This window comes from Heterocephalus glaber, unplaced genomic scaffold (assembly GCF_053883595.1).
Source record: "Heterocephalus glaber isolate CG9 unplaced genomic scaffold, H.glaber_assembly_v1.0 deba00001687, whole genome shotgun sequence".
Lineage (NCBI taxonomy): Eukaryota > Metazoa > Chordata > Mammalia > Rodentia > Bathyergidae > Heterocephalus > Heterocephalus glaber.
In genome coordinates this window covers 1585843-1612250 of record NW_028258412.1, presented here as the reverse complement: position 1 = coordinate 1612250, position 26408 = coordinate 1585843, and the positions used below count along the sequence as shown (strand labels likewise).

At 44.6% G+C, this 26408-nt stretch overlaps 1 protein-coding gene and 1 long non-coding RNA gene across 6 annotated transcripts in view; one reads left to right on the top strand and one right to left on the bottom strand.

Moving 5' to 3' along the window:
• LOC147821933 (uncharacterized) overlaps positions 1–14754 on the bottom strand; it is a 37921-nt gene extending 23167 nt beyond the window's left edge. The window contains exons 1-2 of the long non-coding RNA XR_015446169.1: positions 14661–14754; positions 1950–2107 (exon numbers count right to left, since the gene is read on the bottom strand). This is a non-coding gene — a long non-coding RNA (uncharacterized LOC147821933). The remainder of the gene's footprint in view (positions 1–1949; positions 2108–14660) is intronic.
• Positions 1–26408, top strand: part of Grk3 (G protein-coupled receptor kinase 3) — a 213644-nt gene that overhangs the window by 184276 nt on the left and 2960 nt on the right. The window lies entirely within an intron of this gene.

The following is a 26408-nucleotide window of genomic DNA, read 5'->3' as shown; positions in this document are numbered from 1 at the left end:
AGGGTGCTCACTCCCACAGGTCCCACAGGTGGCCAGAGGGGCCATGTTCCCGACCTGGCTGTGTCAGTGCTGGCTCAAAAAGGCAGGATCCCAAATTTTAAATTGCCTTTATTACAGTCTCCAGAAAGTACATTAAAAGTGTATGCATTTCCTTAAACTATCCTTCATGGAACTAGCACTCCAATACCTAACAATTTCAAAATCACCCCTGCACACTGGTAACCCTGCCTCCATTTTCTATTCTGTGCTAAATCCAAAATGTCTTTGTTATCTGGATGGAGAATAGAGAAATATCTGCAATTGTATTCATATTCCAAAGGACTTGAAATTTAATGTCTTATTTCTTTGTGGGTTACATTCCATGTGCATATATTAAATGTACTTTATAAGCTAAACACTGGCCATTTATTTAAATTGTATTTTATTGCTGGGTGTGGTAATGCCCACCTATAATCCCAGCACTCTGAAGGCTGAGGCAGGAGGATTGCTATGAGTTTAAGGCCAGCTTGGACTACACAGTGAGTTCAAGTCCAGCCTGAACTACATAGACCCTGTCTCAAAAAAAAAAAAGAAATTGTATTTTTCTGTGTTTTAAATAATTATAATAGATTTGGCTTAGTCTGGGTAACAAAAATTGCTGAACTACACACACACACATACATATGAGTTCTATTTTAGCATGGAAACATTAAATCCATACGTTTGCGTTTATCAGAAACACTCCACATCACTTCTTTTAATTTATATAGTTTGTTACTTAAATAAATTTCTGTCTTTTCTGTTTTTCATACAGTAAAACTGAAATAATATTAATGGTACTATTGCAAATCAGTCTAGGACTCTTTTGCTCCATTCAGATGGAAATCATGAATTGTTAAGGTGCAGCTCTGCTGGCAGTCCTGATGTCAGATGACAGATAACTGACAGCCAGCTGCTGGTCACTGCCACTGCCAACCACCACTGTTCAGTGTGGCTTGTGCCGAACACCATATGTTGAGTCTACTGGGTAGTGGTCTCTGCTGCTGGTCTCCAGAGCTCTTCAATGCTAAAAGCTCTGAGTATTCATTGCTCTTTCTTTGAAATGACCTCTCTGTCCACACTACTCTGGATAAAAATCCCAAATAGATTTACAGGACTTTTGTAGCCTACACTACCCAAGAAATAAATCACAAGCAGGTTTACAGGAACACCTAAGCAAGTCTTCATTTGCCACTGGCAAAGCCACATCCCCCCTCCAGCTATCACAGGAAAATGAGAATCAGGGGTTTATTATCTCTCTCACTTCCCCCTCAGAGATTTCATCCTCCTTAATCTTAAGGGGAGCTGAAAGGTGAAGGTCTATCTTCTGTAACTGCTTTGAAGCTGATTTGGGACAGTTGACCCAGAGGAATAAAAAAATCTCTAGCTGACTACTCCAGTGATACCATAGTCCCTGAAAACAAGACCTAACCACAAAATAAGGCCTAGCATAATTTTTTAGGATCCTCATAATACAAGGCCTACCCCCAAAAATAAGCCCTGGTTAAGATCATCACACAGATGCATCTAGTCCATCTGTTGCAACACACAATGGATGTATTGGATTATAAAATAGTATTAATATGTAATTAAATATAAATTAATATTATTGACATTAATACTTTAAATAATATAAATTATAATTATTTGTAAATACCCAAGCGGGCACTTTTGGACAACAGGTATATGCCTATGTAAACAGATGAATTCAAGACTTATTACCAAATGACAAATCAGAGCACAGACACAATGCACAAATAATGTATGCACCTGATAACGAATGGACATGGTTGTGTCTAATATCAATCTTCATAATTCAATACTCGTGTTGTAATGGATATTGTTAGTGCACTCAGATGAAATGAAGAAATGTTTTCTGAATTTTGGTGCCTGCAATTTTTCACTACTTTTGTATGGACTATCATTCTTACCTGTCATTTTTTGTTGCCACTCCTGTCTTGTAAGTCTTCAATTAATGCTTAACTTAGTGGAAACTTCGTGAAGCTTAGCCTGAGAGAGGTCATGACTTGGGTGAAGAATTCATGAGATAAAATCACTGAAGCTGTGCTGCCAGTGCATTAGGAGGAGGCTGTATGGACAAGAAGTGCTCATTTAAGGAGAGCTCTATTGCAAGACAAGATATTGCATCCAATGGTTCTACATGAAATGGAGTCACAAGAAATTCAGGCCAGAATTCAGGCTTTAGAGACTTAAAATAATGTTCCAGAAGGAAATGGTATTTGACTAAATACAGATTTCTTCCCCCTCCCCCCCATTAACTTTATTGGTACATTTTAGGTATACAATACAATTACATTCATCATTGGGATCTTGTACCATTACATGAGTCTCTTGGTTCTTTTTTTTTCCCTTCCCTTGCCCTCCCTTCACCCCCTCCACCCTTCCCTATTTGCAAAGACCTTGTTTCCATTGTTTTCCTCTTCTCATATTTTTTCCTTTCCCCTTTTTCCCTCCCCTACCCCTCCCAATTCCCCTGCTCTTTTAGACCTTTTCTTCCTGTTACACAATATCAGTTATACATTTTTAAAATTACAATATTAAGATCTAGGAGACATTATCACAGATTTTACAGAATTTAAAAGGATATAGAAAGCATATTTCAAAAATCTGTTTTGAAATAAATTTGACAACTTCTAAGAAGTACCTTGGAAGACAAATTAATGAAACTAACTCTGGAGGAAATATAAAATTTGAATAGCACCTATTAAAGAAAGTATATTCCTAGCTTGAAAACCTACCTATATGACAACAGCAGGCTCATAAACATTTTAACTGATAAATTATATCAAACAAAGCAGAAAAAGGAAGGAACACTTCTCCCCTCATTTTAGGAACTCAACATTGTGCTAATCCTAAAACTGGATAAAGATAATAGAAGAAAAAAGTATGAACATAGATAGAAATTTGTTTAACAAAACAAACTATTAGAAATCAGATCTGGCAGGATGTAGAAAGTGGTTTTATTATAGGGATGGCAGTGTTGGTTCAGCATTGGAAGATCCACCCCCAAAAGTCATCATTTTAACAGAGGAAAGGAAAAAGCCATATGATCCTGTCACTAGTTGGAGAAAAAGGATTGGACTAAATTCCACAGCTGTTCATGGTAAAAGCTATCAGGAGACTAGAAGTAGAACAGAAACTTCTCAACATATTAAAGACATGTACTTCATACTTCCAGTGAGAATGCCTTATATGAATGGAGAAGATACAATGCTTTCTCCTTAAGGTGGGGAACAAAGGCAGATGTGCTTACTCTTTATCTGTCCATTAAACTTTGAAAACTAGTCCCCACCAAAATAGTCTGGCAATAAAGTGACACAATTAGGATAGGATTGGCATGGCAGAAGCAAAATCTTTATATGTAGATGAAACAATCATCTACAGAGAAAATACTAAGAAATCTCTAGGAGCCCCTAGAACTTGTACTTGAATTTAGCAAGATTAGAAAACACAAGGTATATATAAGAATTCAGGTCTATGTATACTTGCTATAAATGAAGAACTGGATATTGAAATTTAAAAGTTATGTAGGAGTACAAAGGACCCAGAAAAGCCAAAAACAAAAACAGTGTTGGAAGAATTTTAGCACCCAATTTTAAGACTTCTTCTAAAGCTACAGTAATCAAGGCAGTGTTGGTGTAAGGAAAGACATATAGATCATCTGAATAAAACAGAGAATCTAGAAATAGAACCACACCTATATAGTCCACTGAGTTTTGAAAGATTATTTAACAGCATTTTTTAGAATATAAACTCGATTCAAGAGCGGAGGAAGAGATAGTGTGGGTGCTTCAGCAAACAGCACTAGAATACCTGGTATCTGTATAAAACAAATTAACCTCAACCCTTTTTTTCCATACATGAAAATAACTTGAAGGGATCTATGAACCTAAATAAGAAAGCCTGAAAGTATAAAACTGTAAGAAGAAATTATAAGGGAAAATATTTATGAATTCAGGGTAGGCAAGAACTACCTAGGATACAAAAAACATGATGTATAAAAGAAAATAATTGATAAATGAGATTCCATCAAAATTTAGAACTTTAAATGACATCATTAAAATGAAAAGTAGTCCTTAAACAGACCATATTTACAATGCATATAACCTATGAGCAGAATATATAAAGAATTCTTAGAGCTCATTAATAGACAACCCAATTAAAATGTAGACATAAGAAGATGATAAATAGCCAATATAGCACAAGGAATGGTGTGCAACTCTAGAATCAGAAAAATACTAATCAGTACAATAATAAGATTGAATTATACACTCATTAGGGAGATGAAATTAAAAGTTTTAAAAGCCTTGTCATGACTTTTTCTTTTTGTTGGATTCTCCCCCTTTGCCTTTAATTTGTCACGCCCAATGGATTCATTCTGCTGGGTTTCCTGGGGTTGTGATCCTCATTGTCTTTTCCTAGGGTATTGTCTAAAATTTTTTGGAGTGCCGGTTTGGTGTTCATGAAGTTCCTGAGGTGCTCTTTATCATCAAAGTATCTTATTTCTGCATCAATTTTGAAAGATAGTTTTGCAGGGTACATCAGTCTGGGTTGGAGGCTGTTTTCCTTTAGGGCTTGAAATACATCACTCCAAGCTCTTCTTGCCTTGAGGGTTTGCATTGAGAAGTCTGCTGTGATTCTGATGGACTTTCCTTTGTATGTGATTTGTTTCTTTTCTCTCACTGCTTGTAGAATTTTATTCTTCTGTTGGATTTCTGGAATCCTAACTATTATATGCCTATGTGTAGATTTTTTTGATTAAGGCTAGCTGGAGTCCTATATGCGTCACCTATCTGTATGTCAAGTTCTTTTCCCCTCCTTGGGAAGTTTTCTGCCATCACTTCTGTGAAGAGTTTTTTTTTATGTCATCTGCACTCTCTCCTCTTTCTTCATTGACTACAATCAGTCTTATGTTATTCTTCTTTGCATCTAAATACAGATTTCTGTATGTAAATAAATGTAGATTGTTAGTGAAAAATAAGATATCCCCTGAAAATAAGCTCTATTTCATCTTTTGGAGCAAAAATTAAGACCCAATCTTATTTTCAGGGAAATACAGCATATGTCAGCCACCAGAAGTTCCAGGGATGATAAAGTGACTGGTCAGACAAGCTTGTCTACATTGAGTTTAATGTTGGAGAACATAAACAAAATAAATTTTGCAATGTGCACTTTGTGTGTGTGTGTGTGTGTGTGTGTGTGTGTGTGTGTGTGTGTGTGTAGGTATGGCTTTTCTTTCCCCTTTTCTACATTGTCCAAACTCCAGGAAATTTTTCCATAGTCACAACAGTGACAGTGGAGACTGGGACTTTCCCTTCTTATTTGCAGAGCTAATGTCTCAAGAGAGGGGCACATAATTTTGCCAGCTTTTCACTTTCTAACATCTTGGTACTTGGTGTGAACATGGCCGTAGTCACAGGAAGTGCTCAGCAACATAGGGTAGCTAAAGTAGCAGTTATGTTCCAGAAAATTGAAAGAGAGGGCCTGGAGAACCATAGGTAGTGGGAAGATTGTAGACAGGAATGAGTTTGGGAAAACCACCCTGAAAATTCCCAATGAGCCTGAGCTAAACACTAAGCTGCCCTTGTGGAGTTCTGATATCAAGATGACAGGAAAAATTACAGGAGATAATTAAGGTGTGGACAGATCTCCACCCAGACAGCAGACAACTGAGCTTCAACTCAAACTCAAGTGAGATCCCAAGGTCATGGCAAAAGTTTTCTAAATTGACACTGTGTAGGAAACACAATCCATGGGAACTGCTTGGAATCTGCAGTGTAAAGCCAGATGGGCACATAGCCTGCAAAATAAAAATACTACCCATCATTTTAAATGGATTCATACTATCTTAACATAAGATTAGATATATCCAAGACTGAATATAAAACTATTGGGCATATGAAAAAACAAGTGATTTAGAAAACTGGGAGGCTGAGACAGGAGGATCACAAATTCAAGATCAGCCTGGGCCATTTAGTGACTTAGACAGACCCTTTCTCAAAAAAGTTAAAAAAAAAAAAAAAGGCTGAGGATGCAGATTCATGTAAAGGCCCATACCACAAAAACAAAACAAAACAAATTAACAATAAAACAGTTAATAGATACCTGTTAACCCAATTAGGACAGATGTTATAATTGAAAATATATTTCAAAGACTCTAAACCATCAATTTAAATAAAAGAAGCTAAATAAGGTCAAAACACCCTGAAATAAAGAGAGACAAAGTTTCCACAAAGACACTGAAGAAAGAATGAATTGCCAAGTGAAGTACAAGAACCGAACACTACACTAGATAAGGGTCCCCGCAGATTAAACCTTGAGAAATAAAACAGTAGTTATCCTCAGGTCATAGCAGTGCAAACTGTCTCCTACTTGTGCTTTGTGCTCAGGTCAGGATCTTCGAATTTGCCTCAACACCCTAACAAGTAAAATCTGCAGGCACAAAAATCAAGAACTCCCCTTAGATCATCAATCAATGTTCACCTCACAACTGACCACTTTCCACTTCTGACATGTCACCCCATCTGTTAAGTGATGGCCAGAGCACCTGTGACAAGAAATGGCTCATGCACACCCTATGGAACAGGCTGCAATGGCTTCTCTCTGCGTTCAGTATCAGACCAGACTCCTTTGTTCCCCATCCCTGTAGGATCACCTGACCCCACCCCTCAACTCCCTATCTGTTCCCACCATGTTCACTCTGATCTGCCTCCAGGCTTCCTTTCTGCTTTCCCTGCTCCTGAGGTTGTCTGAAGCATCCTGCCTCAGCCATGATGTGTGAGGCTAAATATTTTTCACTTTATCAGCAGAAAGATGGTTCCGTCTCTGTGCTTAAGGACCAAATGGTGCTCCAAAATCTCTTCCTGAATGAGATTCCTTTTTAAGTACCCAAGTCTGCTCTTGTGTTGTCTCTAGAGAACTGCTTAACATTCATGGGTCCCAAATATTTCACTGTTGATCTGGCTGGATGCCCAACCTCTTCCCCACCAGCTTGCCCACTACCCTGGAACCAGGAATTCACTGCCTCAGCCACTCTGCTCAGCAGCTGTGATGCTGCTTCCCAAACATGGCCCTTCCATCAGCTCCAGTGGCTTCCCCTGTAGGACCTACCATGTCCCCTTGCCTCGTTACTGGGGTGTCTGCTGTCACCAACCCCCTGCTTCTTTTCTCCAATTAATAGGCCTTGTAGGCTCAGTCTGTGGCAGGAAAACAAGGCAGTTGGTCACTTTGCTTCCTTGTCACCCAGAAAAATGGGACAATTAGTGGCAGTCCTTGGGGCAATAAGCAAAGTCAGTACTTGCTTGCTCTGCTAACCATAAATGAATGAATGTAAGAATGAATAAATGAATACAAACTAAGGGGTGAAGGGAGGTTAAAAAGAGCCAGGAAAAAGCAAGTAAAGAGATGGTTGGAGTTGCCTGGAGGAAATTATGTTGAGTCCATCCTGTCTGCATATCTCCCTTGGCAGCACACCAAGGTGGGGGGATAATCCTGCCCTAGTAGTCAGGAGAATATGGTGAGTGCTTTCATATCCTGAGAGGTGAGTGAGTATTCATTCATCCTTATGATGAATAAACCAAAACCCAGACACCCGAGAAGGTAAAGACAGATACTCGTACACAATCAAGAAGCACTCGAATTCAGTTATGCTTCCTTCTTCCCATTTTCATAGTGTCCTCCCCAATCTCTTCCCAGTTGTTTTTACAGTAGGAAGATGAGCTGTGTGTGGCTCCAAGAAGCACTGTTCTCCTTTCTCTCTGGTCCAGCTACTTTGCTCCCTTCACATCCGTCTTGCTCCCTCCAGCCACACAGCCTTTTGAAATATCTTTTTAAACCTCTGCTCCATGATGGCCCTCCCCAGTTCTAATGCTGGCCGCATGGTGACCCTTACTAAGATGAGCAGAAGCAGAGGGGATTTATTCTGAGGGTGGGTTGAGGGGTTGGTCCTACACAGATGGATCTACGGATGAGGACCTGAATGAGAACTGTGGGAACAGGATGGACTCCTTCTTGGAGCACAACCTTCAGCCTTGAGATCCCTGGCAGTCTCCAGTGGTTCTTACAGGACTAGTGTTTCTAATAAAAGCAATTATGACTTTTATTTATATATTCTCCAAGTGCAGTCTATGTGTCTGGGGTATAAAATGTTTCCTTTACCCATTTTCTCAATGATCTCTACTTCCAGAAGTTAAGATTCTCCTAGAATAACCACCTCCAACTAGTTAAGCAGAATGCAAAATGCATAGGAAAAAGAACATATGGCATCAAAGACTTTATTTGGAGAAGTGTTGGTAAACAAGGAAGGACAATGGGATATACTTTCATTAAGTTTCCTTTCTATATCAAGATGACGAGGAGAGATTACACCTATTTATATAATTCAACATGACCTTCTTCCTTTCTCAAACTTGTTAAACACTAACGCTGCTCAATTAAAACATAGTTTTCCCGATTTCATTCATCTGTATTGGATGAGCCTTGTTATTTTTCTAGAATTGAATGTGTTAATTACATTTGATTTCAAACCAAGAGTGGCCTGGAGAGTCTTCTGGGACTGATAGTGATTTTGCAGGGACATCTCCTGCAAGTAATCATGGCCCCCATCTGCCACTCATAATGTTCTTTTATTCTACTGCTCAGTTTCTTCAAGTCAAGGAATGAAACAGCTAAATTAAAGTTAAATAGTAAGTAAGGTGCGTCAAAAACCATGGTTTTTCATGGTTTATTACAAATAATACTTTTAGTCACAAAGTTATAGAAAATTACAAATCAAGTGACCTTTAGTTTTACAGGAAAGCTAGAACATTTTAATGCACTATGATCACAGTAAAATAGATAAAACTATAACATCTCTCAGGTGCGTTTATAAGCACACATTTTGTGAGATATTCATTAATTCCTTTGTTGTGAAATAATTCTGGTTTTAATTTCTTGGAAATTGCCAGATTATAGACTTTGATACTTATTCAGTGTATTAATCCTTCAGCTTTATAGTCTTAAATCTTTTATTATCAACTGAAACTGCCTAGTGCTGCTTTTAATTGTAGTAGAAACTTAATATGATATGTGCACTCCTATAAAATTTCTAAGTGCACATTACCATATTGTTACCTATAGGTACATTGTTGTAAGGCAGAAGCCTAGAACATACACACCTTCCATAAGTACAGCTCTATACCTAGTGCCCAGCAACTCCCATTCCCCTCATTCCTAGACTCTGGAAACCATCATTCTACTGTCTGTTTTGATGAGTTTGTCTATTTTAAGTGCCTCATATAAGGAAGATTGTGTAATATTTGTCCTTCTATGATTAGCCTATCTCACTAAGCATGATCCAGAAATTTCACTTCCAGGTTTCTCTCCAAAAGAACAGATTAGAAGACAGAGGGCTGGGATGTACTACCTTAGCCAGGGTGACATGATTGTTCCAATCAATTTCTCTTCCTGGTATGCCAAGATGGAGATTACCTAAGGGTCATAAATAATACCAGGGCCAAAGAACTCGAGGCTTGGCCAAGTAGGCAGCAGTTTCTCATCCCCAATAAATTGAGGAGGTAGGATCTTGCAACAGACTCAAAACCCAAAAGGCACCAATACCTGGAAGACATCTATGAGAAATAGTCATTTCCAAAGGGTTCTAAATACTAGTGACAAAGCTACTTGCCATAAGCAATTTAGAAGCATCAACCCAGGAATTAAACTAAATATATATATATGGCATATAGAACTCCAATTAGCCATGATCAAAAAAAAAAATCTACACAAGGGCATACAATAGTCAAGTTTCCAGAAATTCAACACAAGAACAGAATATAAAAAGCTGTTAGAGAAAAGAAACAAATTACATATAAAGGAAAGCCCACCAGACTCACAACAGACTTCTCAACACAAACCCTCAAGCCAAGGAGAGTTTGGAGTAAAGCATTTCAAGCCCTAAAAGAAAACAACCTCCAACCCACAGTGGTGCACCCTGTAAAACTATCTTTCAAAATTGATAGAGAAATAAGATATTTCCATGACAACAGCTGAGGAAATTCTTGACCACCAAATTAGCAATACAAAATGTTCTGAAGGACATCTAGACAGAGATAACAAGGACTACAACTCTATGAACCCCAACAGAATGAATCTACAATGCGAGACAATAAATTGAACAGAGATGGCCCAGATTCCATCAGAAAGTGTGCACAGATCCCAGCAAGAAGCTGATGTGGCCGAGGATTTAGCTGAGTGGTTCCACTGCCTGCCTCCCAAGCGCAAGGTCCCAAGTTCAATTCCCAGTACCAAAAAAAAAGAAGCCGATGTGGACCAGAGCTGAGCAGGTACAGGCAGGTCCCACCCAGACCCCAACCCTGAGAAGAGCCGCACAGGCACACAGCAATAGCCAGAGGCTTACTCAGATGCCATTGGTAAGTGCACATAGATCCCAGCAAGAAGCCCCCACAGACCAGAGATGAGCAGGTATGGGCAGGTCTCAGCCAGGGCCCCACCCAGACACCAGCAACTTGGGCCCACAGGCCCCAGCCAAAGGCCCACCTGGAAAAGGCTTACACAGGTGGGCAAGCAACAGCCAGAGACCCACCCTGATACCATTGGTAAGAGCATACAGACCCCAGCCAGAAGCCTACTCAAATACCACCAAATCAGGGGCACGGCCTGCAGCAAAAGGGCCTCCCAGACAAGAGCTATACAGGGGGCAGGCCCCAGCCAGAGGCAAGCCCAGATACCATCCCAAGTGTGCACAGGCCCCACCAAAACCCCACTGGGACAACAGGGCAGCTCAGGGATCCAGAAGGCCACCATTCTGAACCCAGGAATTGGCACAGTGGTGAGTACCAGAGAAATGGCCTCTCAGTGCCTTGCTGAGAATTGAAGACCACTGGGTGAGCAAAAAGTCACCTCAACAAAGGCGACTCAGCAGGCTGCATCTGTTGAAATGAGAAGACACGTAAACAAGTCTCAAAAGCAGACTTCCAGGGCCGGGGATTTAGCTCAGTGCTTCCACCACCTGCCTCCCAAGCGTTAAGGTCCCAAGTTCAATCCCTGGTAAAAAACACAGACTTCCAGATCACCTAAGGTAACTCCAAAGGGCAACAAGATGGAACAATCTGACACTCAACCAACTGGACTCCCTAAACTGGCAATCAAAGAGGATCTGGAAAAAATGAAATCAGAAATAATTTCTCAGATAACAACAGAGATTGTTTCCATAGTACAGGAAATGATTAATAACTATAGACCAGACACAGATTAAAAAAAAAAATAGAGGAACTAAGGAACATGATGGATACCAACATAGGAAACAAATGAAATCCATAAAACAGATGCAAACAGATTTCCAGGAGATTAAAAACTCCATTGAAAGTTTACACAGCAAAATGAGCCAATGCAAGGATAGAATTTCAGATATAGAAGATAGGATAGCCAGGAAAAGAAAAATTTCTTAAAAACAGTAAAGGAGGGCCAGGAATTTAGCTCAGTGGTTCTGGTGCCTGCCTCGCAAGTGCAAAGACCCGAGTTCAATCCCCGGTACCAAAAAAGAAAAAAAGACATAAATAGGGGCTGGGGATTTAGCTCAGTGGTTTCACCGCCTACTGTGCAAGCACAAGGACCCGAGTTTGATCCCTGGTACAAAAAAAAAAAAAAAAATAGTAAGGGACCATAAGAAACCAATCCAGCAGCTGCTAGATGATGCAAAGAAGAATAATGTAAGACTGAAAAGAGTCAATGAAAAAACAGGAGAGAGTGCAAATGACATAAAAAAAAAACAAACTGTTCACAGAAGTAATGGCAGAAAACATCCCAAGCAGGGGAAAAGACCTTGACATACAAATAAGTGAGGCATATAGGACTCCAACTAGCCATAATAAAAAGAAAAAATCTACACCTAGGCATGTAATAGTTAAGATTACAGAAACCCAACAGAAGAACAAAACTCTACAAGCAGTTAGAGAAAAGAAACAACTCACATACAAAGGAAAGCCCATCAGAATCACAGCAGACTTCTCAACACAAATCCTCAAGTCAAGAAGAGCTTTGAGTAAAGTATTTCAAGCCCTAAAAGAAACAACCTCCAACCCAGACTGATGTATCCTGCAAAACTATCTTTCAAAATTAATGGAGAAATAAGATACTTTCATGACAAAGAGCACCTGAAGAACTTCATGAATACCAAACCAGCACTCCAAAAAATTTTAAACAATATCCTAGGAAAAAACAACAAGGATCACAACTCCAGGAAGCCCAGCGGAATGAATCCATCAGGCAAGATAAGAAATTAAATGCAAAGAGGGAAAATCCAACAAGAAAAGGTTATGACAAGGATAAGTCAATACGTATCAGTTATAACCATCAATATTAATGGTCTCAATTCACCAATCAAAATAAATAGACTGGCACAATGGGTCAAGAAGCAAGATTCAACAATATGCTGCATGCAAGAAACATGCTTAATTCAGAAGGAAACTCAAAGACTGAAAGTTAAAGGGTGGAAAACACTCCATTCGACAGGAACCCGATAAAAAGCAGGAGTAGCTATCCTCTTTCCAGATCAAATGGATTTCAAACCAACACTAATGAAAAGAGACAAAGCCACTACATCCTTTTAAGGGAACAATCCAAGAGGAAGAGATGACAATCATAAATATATATGCACCAAATACTAGTGCGCCCAACTATATAAAACAAATACTAATGAACATGAAAAATCAAATAATCAATAAGACAATAGTAGGAGGGGCCCTCAATACCCCACTGTCACAAAAAGATCAACTACACAAAAAATAAAAAACAAAATACTACAACTCAATCAAACTCTTGAACAAATGGACTTCACAGGTGTTTACAGAGTGTTCCACACCCACAAAATCAGAATACACACTCTTTTTGGCTGTACATTGGTGGTTCTCCAAAATAGGCCACATTCTAGCTCATAGAACATGTTTAAGTAAGTGCAAATGAATTAAAAGTTATCCCCTGTATATTATCAAACTATAATGCGATGAAATTGGAGATCAATAGCAAAAGAAGCTGCAAAAATTTCATAAACACATGGAAATTGAACAACACACTTCTGAATAACCAATGGGTCACAGAAAATTAAGAAATCAAACAGTTTCTACAATTAAATGACAATGCCAATACAACATATTAGAATCTATGGGACCCAATGAAAGCAGACTTGTGAGAGAAATTCATAGCAGTGAATACTCATACTAGGAAAACAAAGCAAGCTCAAATAACCTGATGCTGAACCTTAAGCTTCTAGAAAAAGAAGAGCAGGACAAACCCAAAGCTCATACAAGGGAGGAAATTGTAAAGATCAGAGCAGAAATCAATGCAATGGAGACTAAGAGAACAATACAAAAAAATCAATAAAGCAAACAGTTTCTTCTTCGAAAGAATAAACAAAATTGACAAACCCTTAGCCAATCTTATCAAAAAATGGAAAGAAAAGACCCAAATCCGTGTGATAATGAAAGTGGTGACTCCAAATTTAAAGACCTACTTCACAAATGGGCATCTGAAATGAACAGACATTTCTCAAAGACATAAAAACAGCAAATAAATATATAAAAATGTTCATCACTGGTCATTTGAGAGATGCAAATGAAAACAACACTGAGATTCCAACTCACTCCAGAAAGAATGGCTGCTATCATGAAATCAATCTACAACAAATGCTGGCGGGATTGTGGGAAGAAAGGAACCCTTCATCACTGTTGGTGGGAGTGTGCAAACACTGTGGAAATCAATATGGAGATACCTCAAAAAACTAGGGTTAGAGGTCCCATTTGACCCAGCTATTCCCATGCTGGGTATCTTTCCAAAAGAATGAAAAGAATCATACCACAGTGATACATGTGCACCCATGTTCACAGCGGCACAATTTGCAATAGCTAAAACTTGGAAACAGCCCAACTGCCCATCAACTGGAGACTGGATAAAGATAATGTGTTTTTTAATAAAATGTAATACTACTCAGCCATAAAGAATTAGAAACTAGAGACTTTTATAGCTAAAGGGATGCACATTGAGGCGATACTATTAAGTGAAATAAATAGGACACAAGTGTAAATACCGAATAGTTTCTCTGGTATAAGAATCTAAAAATGTAAATAAAGATCAAAATGTAGAATACATAATGTGAAATAGGAAGAAAAGGTCCAAAGGAGAAGGGGAAGTGCGAGGGATTGGGGAAAAGAAAGAAGGGAATGGAATTAATATGAGAAAAAGAAAAAATGGAAACACAGTTTTTGTAAATAGGGAGGGGTGGAGGGGTTGAAGGGAGGGCAGGGGAATGGGGAAAAAATAAGAAGCGAAATATATCATGTAAAGGTACAAATTCCCAATAATGAATGTCATAATATTGTATACTTAAAATGTACCTATAAACTCAATGGAAAAAAAGAATGAAAGGGTGAAATTACAATGGACTCAACAGAAATCCAGAGGATCATCAGTACCTACTTTGAGAATATATGCCAAGAAGATGGAAAACACAGAAGAAATGGACAAATTCCTAGATACATATGAATTACCAAAGTTGAACAAAGAAGACCTAAAAATTCTAAACAACCCAATATCAATCAACAAAACTGAAAACATAGTTAAAAACTTACCAATGAAGAAAAGCCCAAGACGGCCGCTAGTGGGGGCGCCGGCGGCCGAGGCCCAGAGCGCGGCTGCTGCGAGGACGCGGAGCCCTGCGGAGGGGTCCGGGAGGCGAGAGAGTGGGCGAGGCGGCTCCACAGCGGCGTGCGGTGACTCCTCCCTCGGCGGAGCGGAGTGACAGGAGCAGACCCTCGCCGAGCCCGCCTGGCCGCTGCTCTTCGCGGAGCCGCCCGCTGCCACCGCATCCCCTGCGAGCTCAGGGCCCAGCCTCCCAGGGAAAGTTTGTCCCGGAGCCTTGGCCCTTGGCGCAGAGCGGGCGCTGCGGCTGCCCATGCGCAGGACTCGGGGGGCTCTAGCTGAGCCGCCGCCCGCCCGCGCGTGCCAGATCCTGGATGCTGCTGCCGCTGAGGCACCGTCCCCCAAGCAGCCTGAGGCCCGGCCGCCGCGGCCCTCAGGAAATGGGAAGAAACTGTTCAAATAAGAAGGGGAATGACGGGGCCAAGGATTTAGCTCAGCGGTTCCACTGCCTGCCTCGCAAGTGCAAGGACTGGGCTTGATCCCCAGTACCAAAAAAAAGAGAGAAGGGGAATGAGCCCCATTGTGCAGAGGAGGAGACAGGCTCAGACCTGCCCCCAACTTGTGGGAGGCAGTTTTTCTCACTGGATTAGTGCCTGAGTCTGATCGGATCACAGACATCACTGAGGTGTAAGTGCTTCTGAAACCATCAAACACTAAACCCACACTAGCAGTGGCTGTTATTCCTTTATGGGTTCAAAAACCCTGAGTGTTGCCTTGAGCCTCAGTAACAGCTCACCTGAGCTCATGGTGCTCCCCTTTGGCAGGAAGTGGCCCCTGGCACAGGTAGTGGTGCTGAGAGTTTAGAGTGGTGGTGAGCAGAGGCTCTGCAGTCGCTTACTCAGGACAGGGCTGGGGGACAGAGAGGCTGGGCTCTGGAATTGAACAGGATCCATTTAAGTCCTGAGCTCCTGGCTGTGTGACAAACCCCACATGAGTGACTTTTTTTTGCTGTTCCGGGCCTCAGTTTCCTTGTCTACAAAAATGACAATGACCCACCCATCTTCTGCCTCCATTCTGTAGCCAGAGAGTGAACATGCAGTGCTTGGCACAGAGCAGGTGCTCAGCAAGCTGGGGCTCTCTCCTGCACAGAGCACTCTTGCTGTCTGCTCTGGCCCTCAGTGTTGAAGCTGCCCTGGTGACTGAAGAAGCGACCCTGTGAGCAGCTATGCCCCTTCACGAAATGACACACAAGGACATTTCTGTGTCAGTGAAGGGCAAGTTCAGAGCCAGAATCGAGCTCTGAACTCTCAGTCCAGTGCTCTTTGCATAGCTTAGCAGAAGGTCCCAAGGACTAAGGACAGTGCAGGGCAGGGTTGGAGCACAGTCCTGGTGACACAGACCTGGGCTCAAATTGAAGCAAAGACTCAGCATGTGCTTGCTCTGCACCCCTTCAGTTTACCCACTATGTGGGACACAAGCCCCCACCTCCATGGCTTAAACCACTGTCACTCTTTCTTTCCCTGGGCTTCTGAGCACCTGCACTTTGGGGGGACCCTGTGGTGTTCCCGCTAGGGTCTCCCCTGTGGCTGCAGTTAGATGATGGCTGATGCAGGGGCAGTGGGAGGCTGACATAGCCAGAATCAGCTTGGCATCTCCTCTCTGCACCTGGCCTCCAGTCTCTGCAGCTGGGCCGGTCAGGCTGGCTCATGTCACGGGGGCTTCGTGACCCCAAGCCGAGTTTCCCGTGATGACGGTGGAGGCTGCGTTGCCTTTTCTGAGCTACGTCAGTCACCTGTGCTATGTCCTTTTGGTTATAAGCTTCAGGGGTGAAAGGGACCAGACTCCATCCCTGAATGGAGAGAAGTGGGTTTCTAGAGCATATAGAGTGGGTGTTATTAGTGTGGCCATATTTGCCATGGTGGCCTTGAACAAGTAACTTAAGCTCTCTGGGCCTTGGTTTCCCTGCCTGTAAAATAGGCAAGAAAGAGCAGCGACTAAAGAGTCTGCCATGCAGGTGAACAGAGAGCTGACATGCCAAGGCCTTCCGAGGCATCTTAGTGGAGCAGGCCGCTGTGAACTGTGACATTACACAGCTTGTAGATCTCCACACCAGTGCTTCCCAACTCCCTGCTCAGGTGGAAGAGGATGCTCTGTGGACTTGTGCCCCATGTTTATTATCAGCATCCCCACCATCCTCAGATACCCGCCAAGGACTTTCTTGCCATGGAAGAGTAGACCTAGGATGCTGTCCATACTCTCTGTGCTGCAAGAAACAATTTCTGTGTCTTGGGGCATCTTGGCTATGTGAGATTAAAATCCAGCCCAGTGCTCTTCCTGGCATAACCTTCATGAGCAAAATCCCCCAGAGTCCCCGGTTCCCTGCCTCAGGCCAAGGCTGGGGGTCACTTTCTGGGGATTGTCTCTGAATTCTCACAGTAGCCCTGACAGGTAGGGATGGAGTCACCATTTTGTGGGTTAGGATACAGAGGCTCAGGAGAGGTTAAGCGTCCTGGTCAAAGTCAGTGTGCCGGAGTGAAGGTCGAATGCAGGGCCTGTCTGCCCCCAGACTTCTTCTGCGTCTCCTCCACAAGGCTGTCTGGCTGGCCTGGCCCCAGGAGCATTCTGGGTGCTCAGATCTCTGCTCTCTCCTAAGAGCCCCTTCCCAGCTCCAACCTGTCTCCATCAGATCCTTCAATCCCCACACAGCCCTCTGTAGGGAAGGTTGGCCTGCTAAGCAGAATGGAGGAGAGCTCAGAATCGAGGCTATGGGTGACCAGTATTCAATCGACTATGTAATCTTGGTGACTCCCCTGACCTCTGAGACTGTAAAATGCGGTCACCTGTAAAATGGGGTCATAATAATGTCTACCTCCTAGCATGTTTGTAAAGCTTCCATTATTTATTCTGAATATTTAAAGCTCTGCTCTTCTTGTTATTCTTATCAGCGGGAAACCCAGTGTCCAGGGGAGTTTCCCAGTGCAACTCAGGAGGGAAAGCTCCTTGAGCTGGTCTTTAGTCCTCCCCATCCTTGTGGTCCTGCAGCTATAGAAGATGTTGTGCATTCTCTCCAGAAAGCCAGGCTTTCCACCATCCCCCATTGGTTCTATAAAACAACAATAAAGTTCAGAATCCAAAACAGCACCCAGGATGAGTGATGCCTGTCTCCACGATCATGTTGCCTGGTGTTTTCTTTTCCCAAAGGCCAGTGAGGTGCTTAATTTATTTGTCTTTCATGGGATTTGCCAGCTACTTCTTGTTAACCTGCTTCCTAATTATGAGATAGGCAGCCCATATATAAGCCAAAGGGGGCCATAATGGGGTGATAAAGGAGACTGCTGTTCCTCCAGCAGCTCCCACCTGCCATAATAAAGACATCAGGCTCTGAATGAGTGGGGCTGGAACTTGAGGAGCCAGCATGTCCACTGGAAGGAGAGACAGTACCAACAGTGACAAGGTCTTTCTTCCGGGACTCAGCACCATCACCAGCAAGGTTAACCCTTCCAGGGACAGGGGGAGGTGGCCAGATGCTCTCCACACTGGGGTGAGACCCTGAGAACAGAAGGCCTGTGATACCAGTGTCAGTGATGCTGTTGCCACAGAGCAGTGACCCTCCACAGTCCAGGGCTTTGTGGAGGGCATGCCTGTTCCACTTGCAAAAAAGCAACTGCATGAGGAATGCTTTCATGTTGTCTTTCTGTAAAAAATGAAAACAGTACAAAAGAATATAGAGTAAAAACAAAGAGAAAGAGTGAAAGAAAGAAGAAAAAAAAATAAAGAAAAGAAAAGAAAGGAGAGACCCTTCTTACACCTCAAATCCCACTGTCCTCTGAGGAGGGACCCCTGTGTACAGTTTGGGGTGCATCCTTCCTTCAGGCTTTTCAAAAAACTTAATAGACTTTAAATTTTGAGCATCACATACAGAGTTCCCATATATTCCCATATCTCCCCTGCCCTCTCCCCAGCCTTCCTTGATACCAGCGTCGCATGTAGCCCATTTGTTACAACCAATGACCTGAGACGCAGACACCTTCACTCTTTGCACCATATGTATCATGTTGACAATTGTATCCACCATTGCAGGGTCCTACAGGACAGGTTCACTGCCTAATGGACTGTTTTAGTACTTCCTTGATTTTTGTGTGTGTGTGGTACTGGGCATCGAGTCCAGGGTCTTCACAGTGAACTATGTACCCAGCCATTTATCTATTATCTATCATCTCTATCATCTATCTATCTACCTATCTATCATTTTGAGGCAGAGTCTTGCTAAGTTGACAAGTTGCCCAGGCTGGGTTCAAACTTGTGATCCTCTCAGAGGGCTGGGATTACAGGTGTGTGTCACCACACCTGGCTCCAGGACCTCTCCCATGCTAAGCAATTAACCCCTAGACAATTTTTTTCCTTGAACTTTTGAGGTAATTATAGACTCACAGGAAGTTACACCATACTGAGAGTCCCATGAACCCTCCCATAGTGTCCCCTGGCCATTGTTCATGGCCACAGCAGACATCACAACCAGGATGCTGACGTTGTGTGTTAAATGTCACCTGAGCCACAACCCTAGCCTCCAAAACTACACTTGGCTGCCTGCCACGCACAGTCTGTGCAGAGTCAGTGAGTTGCTTGCTTCTCATCATCAAGGTTTCTATGTCCTGTGCTTGCCCCATGTCCCACTGTAGCTTGTCTTTGCATCTTTCCACATTGGCTTATGGTAAAGTCCCTAATTCTCTTTGGTATCATAAATAGCAGGACCCTGTGCATCCTGGTACATAGATGGCTGTATACACAGGTGAGCATTCTGGGGAGTGGGTTCCTGGCAGTAGGACTGCTTGGTAAAGCACGTGCCTGGTGTCCAGCACTTCTATGCAGACAGCCCACTTCCCTGGGTGTTATGTGGGTGAGATGGCTCATCCAACCCTCACACACCTATGGCTAGGTGCTAGGTTATCATTTCCATTTGTAGATGGGGAAGCCAAAGCTCAGAAAGGTGAAGTCACAAACATGTCACACAGCTTGAAGTGGCACAAAGCCACCCCTCCAACCTGCTCTGTGGTGTGTCACCAGGGGCAGAGGCAGGCTTGGAGTTTGCACACAGACCTGCCATGCCCACACTGGGGATGCTGCCTCTGTCCTCTCTGCAGATGGGCATGGGGTCTCCTCTGCTTCCTTGAGGCTTTTGTTTCCTTCCATGACTTCCATAGGGTGCAGAGACACCTGGTCAGGGCCCTGCTGCTCAGCACTCTGCTGCCATTCCAAGGGGCTCCCTTCCTCCCAACTCCTTCCTAGCTGCCCTGGACCTCAGTGAGCAGCTTCACCCTGAATGAGGAGGAGTGTGGAGCCCAGGGTGCAGGGCAGGCCTTGCCCTCGCCAAGGGAGCTGATGAACCTGGGGCCCAGGGTGGACCAGCATAACCAGCCCTGCTCCTTCTTCAACCTCTGAACTAAAGCACAGCAAGAGTTCTCAAGTTAGGAGGAGCAGGACAGTGGGAGTCCAGGGTAGATGGCCACTCTGTGCAGAAGACACGGGGTGCAAGCTCTGCCCCACCAAAGCCCAGGCTCTGCTGGTTGTGACCTCCCTGTATGGTTGTACAAGGCAGAGTCACTGGCTCTCCCAAGAGCCTCCTGATGGGCTGAACAGTCCGAGTGCTGGAAAGGGCTTGGACAGAGCAAGCCTGAGCTGCTGTTTGCACAAGGCAGGGCCCAGGGCCCAGAGAGGGATAGGCCTAGCTCCGGGCTCTGCATCTTGCTTGGTTCCTCCCTCCCTCCTTTGTCCCTTCCTCCTCAGTTCCTTCTCTTCCATCCCCTTCCCTCTCTGCTTTTGTTCCCTCTCTCCTTCCTTCTCCCCTCCCTTCTTGTCTGCTCCTCTGTGCCTACCACTCAACAGTGCCCTCGCTGGCCTGGGGCACCATCCTCATGTTCCAAGACAGAGTTTCTACTCACCCAAGAAACGAAGAACCAGGCAAGTGCACTGATGTGTTGCAGGTGGGCAAGAATTTTAGGCAGGGGCACCCAGAGTGGAGAGCAGTCAGGTCACTCAAGGGGTCCCCAGGCACAGCCCCGCAAGCCAAATGTCAGAAGCAGAAGTCAGGGAGAGAGCTGCAGGCTGAGCAGCATCCACACATCAGGCCCTCTCGTGACACCAGGCTGGGACTTGCTTGCCCCACCAGTGAGACACCAACCTGAAGCCCTACGTGCAGAAGTGCAGGCTGCTGGGCTCTTCCTCAGGGATATTGAATTCATTTATTAAGCTGGAATAGCTGCTCTGGGATGTAAACAATTTTTTTTAATGAATTCCCCGAAATGGCCATGGCTGAAGGGCAGAGCTGCAGAGCAGCCCAGTGTCCTGGGAGGGCGGAGAAAGGGGGGAGGCTGGGTCTTGCGGGAGACCTGGGCTTCAGAGTGGCCGGGCCACTCCCATGCTGAGAGGCCCCATGGGAGCCTCTCCTCTCTTTTGGCCTCTTTCCCCTAAGTCACAGCAGTGGCTGACATTTATTCAGTGATTCTCAGGCACCAGGCACTGGTGTAAGAGCTTCGGCTGTTTCAACATCCCCCGGAGTAGATGCTGTTACCCCATTTACAGATGAGGAAACTGAGGCTTGGGGGCTACAACTTGCCTGATGGGGTCCACCAGGGGCTCTCTAGGGCTCCCTGTTTGCCTGGATCACCAGAGACTCCACTCACCTCTCGCTGAAGGAGAGACAGGGAGGGCTCAGGTCCTGGACCCACCGTTCTGAGACAAAGTGTAACAATGCCAGTAATGATGATGATGATGATGATGATGATGATGATGGTGGTGGTGGTGATATGATGATGCAATTGTTATCTGCTCATATTCACCACAAAGTCAGCCTCTGCTAGACATGATTTACATGATCCACCCTCATAACCCTTTGTGGTAGGCTGAACCCATTGTGAGGATGAGTAAATAGAGTTCCAGAGAAGTGAAGTAAGTTACATAAGGTCAGGGACTTAGGAAGGGCAGGTGCTCAATGTGATGTCAACTGGCTCTGTCTTTAAAGCCTGTCCCTTATTCTTTACAACACATTGCATTGCTTGGTCTTTGGGGTCTTAATGAGTAGAATTTGCAATTGGGTCCTTCTGTAGGGTTGTGGCATTGCGGAGATTCAGTGCTGAGCTCCTGGTCAGAGGCCTGGTAAGGACTCAGACATGCTGGCTGGGACTGGCTATCCTTGGGCCACAGGACTCAGCCTCCAAGGGAACAGTTCGATAGGCCAGGTGACCTTTGCTGTAGTGAGGGACATGTGAGTGTGGAAAGAGCACTGGCCTGGGGCCAGGCAGGCCTGGGTTTGGTCCTGGCTCCTCCCTTGCTAGCTGTGTGACCTCAGGCCAGTCACTCATGGCCTTTCTCTGGTCTCAGTGCCTTTGATCTTGCAAGTCACCCTGTGTGACACCTTCAGCTGAGGTCTCCCTGACCACACTGTCCTCAGCTTGGGGACACTGTGTGGCAGCTTCATATCTAGTCACTTGTTTTATCCCTAAAATGGCCCAGTGGGAGAGGAGCCATTCCATTTTACAGATAAGAAAGCAGTCTCAAAGGAGTAACATCATCCGTTGGAGATTTCACAGCTCAACTGAAACTGTCTTTGGGCTTTCACCCTCTAGTTCTTTCAGCTGTCCCCCTCTTCCACCCCAAAGAGGCCTCATAGTGGCCTTTTCCCTCTAGCTTCTTGATCCAGTTAGTTTGGGACACCTCCCCAACCAGCTCTCTTCGTCTTGTAAATTCATAACACACACTGACAGGGTCAAGGCTCTGAGGAGTCCTGCAAGAGAGTTTTGGCTGAGGTCTCCTCACCCGATTTGTCCTTAGAAACTTCTTTTCCCAGAACTTCTGCTTATAGTCTGCAGAGCACTGGGAGGGGATCTGTTCCTGACTTTCCAGCTGTTAGGGAGGGGCAGTGGCTCCTGTTGGATTATGAATCATTCAGCAGTGATTTACAGATGGCCCATTGGTCAGGCCTGACAGGGAGCACTCAGTTGCAGATGGGCAAAGGCTGAGACACCTGGGCAACTTTCTCCAAAGCCAGGCAGGGGGAGCAGTCCGTGCAGATGTGTGGGGCTGTGGCACCTGAAGGCAGCAGGACCAGGTAGGAGCCATGAGAAGCAGTTCAGGCCTCCAGGAATAAGAGGGCCACATTTTCCAAGGTCTCAGCATCAGAACTTTGGTGGGTGGCCCCAGGCAGAAAGCTGTAGCTACTCTAATTGTGCTTGCTCCTGGGGTTTCTCCTGATCCATTTGTCATTTTTAAGGTGGGAAGTTTCAGAGTGTGACTATAATAGAGGGACTGGTAGTGAGCACATGCTGCCCTCAGCATTCTGCACAAATAAGTTCCTGAGTCTTCGTCTGCTCTGTGGGGTAGATTCTGTTCAGCACTTGGTATTCCTCCTTTGCAGAAGAGGAGACTGAGGCTCAGAGAGTTGATCTGCTGTCTCCCACCTCTCATGGCTTTGAGAGGTGGAGGTGGGATTCGGACCCAGCAGCTGTCTCCAGAGTGATGCCTTCTCTTGCAGCAGCTCCGGCCTTTTCTGCTTCTTTCTCCCCTGCAGGTGGTCTGTCTTCACAGGCCCCGGATTGTAACTCTCTGTGTGAGGAAACGGGAAGCAGATGTGCCAGTGTTATAAATAAGTCACATAATGTTGAGTGATTCAGCAACAGCACAGCTATTGTTGGAAGGAGAAATAACTTGGTTATTAATAAATGCAGGAGGCCACAGTAATTGATAGCGACTGAACTCATGGTGCACAGGGAAAATGGCTAAGCTGTTTCTGTGTGTCTCCCTGTCTTTCTGTCTCTGTTGTCTCTCTTTCTCATTGAGCATCAAGGGAAAACTTACCTTTGTAGGTGAATTTGAGCATCACAGAATCTAAAGCTCCATCTCTCTCTCTCTGTCTCTCTCCCCCCTGCCATTTCTCCCTTATTCTCTCTATTCAAATCCCATCCTGCCTCTTACTGACAGAGTGATCATGGCAAGTGACTCAGGTGAGGCAGTTTGTTCAGAGTCACCTGGGCAGGTGAGGGTCTTTTCAGACAAACCAGTATTTCCTACCCTATTGTCTCATTGAACATTATTCTTTGGTCAAATAAGTCCTAACAGAACTTCTGTTCTTGGAGAGTCACAAGATATGCTTGAAAGGCTCTGCGAAGTCCTGCAGGTAGGAAGCGCATGTCCCCAAGCCTTGACCAAATCAGCATCACACAGGAATCATTTTTCCTGGTGCTTCTGATGAATATCCCATGAAATGATTGCAGTGAGAAGCACTCTGGGGAGATGCCACCCCATCCTGCTCCACACTCTGCTGCCACCCGAGACTCCCTGACTCAGGCCTGCCTTTGGTATCATGTTGGCTGGAGCCCAGCCTCACCCCAGCCATGCAGATGGCCTCTGAGGACCAGGCAGAGAGGCAGGGAGAGAGCAGTGTGTGAGGGGCGACCTCCCTTCCAGAGAGCCTGCCCCTGGCCTGCTGACTGAGGGAAGACCAAGCCCCACCTTGTCAGTGTGGTCATGCCTGGGGCTCAGCCTCTGTGGCTCTCTTGCCTTGGCACCTGAGCCAGGTGCAGATGCTGAGACAAGGGTTCAAGGGCAAGGTCCAGGAAGCACGGCGGGGTGGGGAGGGAGGAAAGGAGAGAAGGAAGGAAGTCAAGGTCCATGTGTTCACCCCCCATGGGTCCTGCTTTCCAGCAGCAGCCAGAAGAGTGGCTGGAAACCGTATGCTCACATAGAAATGGTCTCTGCACCGAGCTTGCAGTCAGTCCAGGTGTGGCCTCCCGTCCTCCTGGGGGTGGAGGGGAGAGCTGTGGGGAGAGTGGTGATCCTCTGCAGTGTGCTGGGAGCCAGTTCTGCCTTTTCTCTCTGTTTCCATCTCTCCTTGCTGTTCCTTCTGTCTCGCTTTCTTTTATCTTCTATTGGATCTGTCCTCACTGTGGCTTGAACAGCCAGTGTCCAGACAGCTGGTTCCTTGGGGCCAGGAAACTCCCGGCTTCTCTTTCCCAAACTGCGGCAGAGCAGGGAAGGAGCATGGCCAGGGCTGGCCATCAACAACAGCTGTCATTTGTTCAGTGATTCATTCCTTCATTTGATCACTCACTTTACAAAGGTGGGCCAGAAATCCTAGCTCTGCCACTTACCTCCTGTTCCAGTTTGCAGAAGAAACTCCACCTTGCTGAGTGTGTTCCCTGAGTGCGTTATCATAGAGGGTTTTATGAGTGGTGGACATCCTGCTCCCTTGGAGATTAGGGTCCCTGACCTCAGTGGCCTCTGAGGTCTACTGTGATGTCCCTGGCTTTGGAGAAGGTTGGTGGCAGATGCTGAGTCAATGTGCGCCTTTCTTTCAGCAGAGAAGTGGCCTCAGCTCAGAATCTCCACATCCAATGCCCCCCCAACACCCACACACACACACGACCCCCACCCCTGGAGCAGGATCCCTCGCACATGGTCCTTTCCTGCTGATGGACAGACTGCAGGGAGTGTTCTGCAGCCACCAGGCGGTACAATCCCCTGTGAGTGAAGGGCGCCCTCCTTAGTTTTGCACGTGCAGAAGGTAATTGACACTGCTGAGCATTGTCGCAGGGCCAGGCATTCCGTTGGTAGCTCCGACATAACCATCCCACCCAGTCCCAGAAACTCTGTGAAGAAGTCATGGGGGTTTTATGATTCCATTTAACAGATGAGTAATGGAAGTCTCAAAAAGACTATGTGACTGGCTGAAAGACTGATAGATGGAAATGTTTGTTCCATTCCCAAGTTCTAGCTCAGTTCCACTTCTCTCTGCCTTGGGTTTTTGACCTCTCTTGGGAAGATTTTGGCCACTGCCTCTGCCTGAACAAAGACAGAAGAATGTACAGGGTGGGACTCTGTGCACCAGCCAGGCTTTAGGGGCCCGGGGCAGAGGATACTCACTCCTGCCCCAGCCTCCTGAGTACCTTCTTGAATTCATGAGTAGGGTGCCTCTCAGCAGCACTCAACTGTCCCCCTAAGGCAGGCAAGATTTAGGGAGTCTGCCTGTGCCTCTTCTTGGAAAGAGCAATGGCCAATTCCCTTCCTGACTTCTCTCAGCTCACTGAGGTCAGGAAGGTCATGGTAGATAGAGGGTGGGAGACTGTGTTTTGGAGGGCATCTGTGGAGAGTGGTGGGACAGGAGAGGGACAGGAACACCCACCTAGAAAGTGACCTCCTATTTTGTTTACTTTCAGTCCCCACCAGGAAGAGGGCAGTCTCGTTCAGTGCTAACAGCCTTCAACGCCTCTCTCCAATACTTGTTCATCTCCCTTTTAACGGAGAGAACAAACTTCAGGCCCACAGCTAGCACATCTAATTAGAATCTAATGACATTTAGGAGCTTATATTGTACTTGTTTCTATTTTCCATTGTGACAGGTGATAATGGACTCTCATTTAAAATAGTGCAGTACTATTTCCTTGCACAATGTGTTTATTTCTATAAAAGAGACAGTGAGTCCATTTAAAAGAAAATATGTCCAGGGTCATAAGGATATGACAAATTTCCTAAAGATGATTATTTGAAGGACTGATTTTGGTGAAAGAGTAGTTCTTCCATTTAGTACAGTAAAGTGCAAATGATAATAGTGCTAAGAGTTTTGTGAAAATTTAACAATAATAACAAATATTTACAATGATCATGTATGACCTGTGAAAAAAGCTCAATACATGATCATTGTGAATTTATTTCTTTACAGTTCTGGAGCTTGGGAAGTCCAGGATCTA